The following is a 4,216-nucleotide window of genomic DNA, read 5'->3' on the forward strand; positions in this document are numbered from 1 at the left end:
AAAGTACCAGCAGATTGGGTGTCCGGTGAGGGCTAACTTCCTGGTTCCTAGATGGTGCCTTCTCACTGTGTCCTCACACGGTGGAGGGGGTGAGGGGCCCGTCTGGAGTCTCTTTTATAAGGACACTAATCCCGTCTATGAGGGCTCCACCCTCATGACCTCATCACCACCCCAAAGCCCCACCTCCTAACACTAGTGCAGTGAGGGTTAGGATTTCAACATATAAATTTGGTGGGAGGTGGGGTGGATTAGACATTCAGGCCATAGCAGCAGGGAGCAACACTGGGGAGGACCCATCTGCTTGGAGCTGAGGGAGGTAGATGGGAGGGGATGAGATCAGCTTTGCATTTTGCAAAGATCATCCTGACTGCAGGGCAGAGAGCAGCTGAGCGCCTTGAAAACTCGGGAATTCCAGTTTCCAAATGCCCAGAGCTGCTGTGACTGGCAGCAGTGGGGGCTCAGCCTGCAGCAGGGTTATCCGCTGTGCCAAGCGTGTAACTGTCTAGCTTCTCAATGAGGCATCTTTAGAGGAAGGAGAGTGTCTGTCTGCCTCCCGGAATGTTCTTAAATACCACAGCAAGGGAAAGCATTCAAGGGAAACCTCATGATTCCTTTTTTTTTGAGATGGAATCTTGCTCTTGTGACCCAGGCTGGAGTACAATGTCGCAATCTTGGTTCACTGCAACCTCCACCTCCCTGGTTCAAGCGATTCTCCGGCCACAGTCTCCCGAGTAGCTGGGATTACAGGTGCCCACCACCACACCCGGCTAATTTTGTTGTATTTTTAGTAGAGATGGGGTTTCACCATGTTGGCCAGGCTGGTCTCAAACTCCTGACCTCAGATGATCTGCCAGTCTTAGCTTCCCAAAGTGCTGAGATTACAGACATGAGCCACTGCACCTGGCCTTTCTTTTCTTTTTCTTTTTTTTGTTTTTAAGAGTCTTGCTCTGTTGCCCAGGCTGAAGTGCAATGGTACAATCTCAGCTCACTGCAACCTCTGCCTCCTAGGTGCAAGTGCCTCGCCTCTCGAGTAGCTGGGACTACAGGCGTGCACCACCACACCGAGCTAATTTTTGTATTTTTAGTAGAGATGGGATTTCACCACGTTGGCCAGGCTGGTCTCGTACTCCTGACCTCAAGTGATCCGCCTGCTCCGCCGTCCTAAAGTGCTGGGATTACAGGCGTGAGCCACCACACCCAGCCAATTCTTTTTTTAATGAGATGATCTAGTATTGCTAACTGAGGTTGGGGTTAAATCAGAAATGGATGGCAGGCATTGATTTTCAGCTTTGACAGGCAAGGAGGAAGTCATCCGTAAAGGAGCTAAGCTGCACCCCAACGGATACAGGATGGCGGAGGGAAGTGAGGCTCTGGTGGCAAGAGGAGACCTGTGCAGATCCGTGGAGCCCTCAGCTGCCTCTCTGCAGGAGCTCAGGGGCTGGTGGGAGGCCCAAGCTCTGAAAAGGTGGGAGAGGTGCCTCTACCACACCTGCCCAGCTGGTAAGTTAGGTTCAGCAAGGTGTCGGGCAACGCTGGGAGGGGCGTGGATGCTGAGTTTACACTCCGCCTGAAGTGGAGGCCTTTTATTGGGAAGCATTGATGGAGAATCCTCCCCGGTCCATCTGCCTCTGGGAGAGGGGTTGCCCTGCGTGCTCAGCACCCCGCAGCCTGGGGATTGTTGTAGGATCCTGGAGAACTCACCAGGGCTTCCGAGGCAATGGGTACCAGCAACGTCCCTGTCTCCTCCCTCCCCTAGATGGCCATCAGGCTGTGAGGGGTGAGAATGAGATCCAAGCATCTGCTGCAACTTTTCCTTCTGATTCTACCTGGGGTCTCCAGAATTATGCTCCATTGCTGGCCAGAAAACCTATTTCCATCTCTAACATTTTAAAAATCTTTTTTTTTTTTTTTTTTTTTTTTAAGACAAGGTCTTGCTCTGTCACCCAGACTGGAGTCCAGTGGTGCACTCATAGCTCACTGAAGCCTTGAACTCCTGGGCTGGAGTGATCGTCCCGCCTCAGCCTTCTGAGCCACCATGTCTGCCTAATGTTTTCTTTTTTTCTTTTTTTTTGTAGAGATGGGAGTCTCACTGTGTTGCCCAGGTTGGTCTTGAATTCCTAGCCTCAACAGATCTTCCAGCCTGAGACTCCGAAAGCCATTTTAAAAAATCTTTTAAAACAACTTTTATTATGGAAAATGTATATATTATGGGAAAATATATACACAGTAGAGAGAACAGTATAATGAATCCCTGATGCCTACCCCAACAGTGATCAATATTCTGCTTTTCTCACCTCCTCCCCATATTCTTCCTATTGTAAATTTCCCTGGATTCCTTTACAGTATATCTCAGATACGTCAGTTCACATGAAGATGCTTCAGCTTGTTTTATACATGTCTCTAGAAGTAAGACTTTTGGAAGCATAGTCATAATACTGCCAGCATATCTAATAACACTGACAATTCCTCAATATCTTCCACTAGCCCAGTGTTTCTCTAACAGTGTCTTTTTACAGTTTGTTAAATCTGAGTCCAAAGGCCACATGGCGCACTTGGTTTGTATTGTGGTTGCACAATGGTGAGACCTGGTATTTTTTTTCAGTGTGCAGCAATGATGACTTTGCTAATTCCTCGTGTACAGTTACAAAGGGCCTTCCCTTCCGTGAATGAATAACCAAACTCACTGCCACGCTGAAGCTGGGGGTGGGGTGATCTCCATTTTCTCCAGACGAGGAGACTCAGGTCAGAGGAGGGCAGTGGCCTGCACAGGACCCCAGCTCAGCCATCCCTGCACCAGGCCAAGCCCATGCCGGGTCAGCAGCTCAATGCTCCATTCACATTTGCACACTGAGCTCATCCAACTGTGAGGAGGGAGAAAATACCGTGGTGATCTTCTTTGAAAAGCTGCAGAAGTTCTAGCAGATTCTCTGCGTGCATCAGTAGAATTTTTTTCCCAGACCTGTTCAACAGGAAGTATTTTTTTTTAATCATGATTTTTTAAAATTTATTTATTTAGAGACAGGGTCTCACTCTGTCCCCCAGGCTGGAGGGCAGAATCTCTCACGGCTCACTGCAGCCTTGACTTTCTGGGCTCAGGTGATCCTCCCACCTCAGCCGCCCAAGTAGCTGCGACTACAGGCATGTGCCACCATGCCCAGCTAATTTTTTTTTTTTTTTTGTATTTTTTTGTAGAGATGGGATTTTGCCATGTTGCCCAGGCTGGTCTCCAACGTGTGGGCTCAAGCGATCTTCCTGCCTCAGCCTCCCAAAGTGCTGGGATTACAGGTGTGAGCCACGGCACCCAGACTGCACCAGCAGATTCTAAAATCCCTACCCTCGGAGACCACTGCTTGCTCAGGACACAAATGGTGCCCCTGCTTACAACTGTTTTGTGCTCCCTGCTGCCTCCAGGTCGAAATCCAGATGCCCCTAGGAAGCATTCAAGGTGCCGCTGCCATCCCTCTATTCTCCTTTCTTCCCACATCGCAATACCCATCCCGGCCAAACCCAGCTGTGACACTGAAGTTTGTATTCTGATAAACCACTAGAGACTTCTGGTATGGCTTAAGCAACTGATTTTAGGGGCCACTGAGGAAGAAACTGGCACCTGTGGAGCACCCATGTGTGCCAGGCCCCTTACTCCTGGGTGCTAAAACTCCAGTGTTACAGAGGAGAAAACTGAGGCTTAGAGAGGGCGAATCACCTGCCAAAGGCCACACAGGGGGAACCAAGATTAACTTCGAGCCAGGCACTCTGGCCCCGCACACTGGGTTCTTCCTGCTCCCTCCTCCCACAGGGCTGGGAGTGGGGCTTGACCCTGGAAATGGGGAGAGGGTGCATTTCTGTCGGCCAGGGCTCCTCCCACCACGCGGTGTTCAGCTTCACAGTCCCCAGGAGGCTGTGGCCCCCAGAGGTTTCCGCTGCTTGCTTTGATCTGCAGCCACTTGCGGGAGAGCTGGACGCTGCCAAGAAAGAAACCACACTGTCAGCGGCCCATCTGCAGAGTCACGGCGTGGACACGGACCCTGCTGTGTCTCCTCCAGATGAAACGCGTAACTTATTCTGCAGGAAGGGCTGCACCCCCTGAGTGTATAAACCCTGACTGTGCCTCCCTCCTTGCCCACCCTGCCCCACGCTCCTGGTCAGGACAGAGCTGGGACCAGCCCGCTGACTGCATGAGGTTCCTGGGGGGCCACCAGGCTGGGGAATTTGGGGG

The sequence above is a fragment of the Macaca mulatta genome, chromosome 5 (assembly GCF_049350105.2).
Source record: "Macaca mulatta isolate MMU2019108-1 chromosome 5, T2T-MMU8v2.0, whole genome shotgun sequence".
Classification (NCBI taxonomy): domain Eukaryota; kingdom Metazoa; phylum Chordata; class Mammalia; order Primates; family Cercopithecidae; genus Macaca; species Macaca mulatta.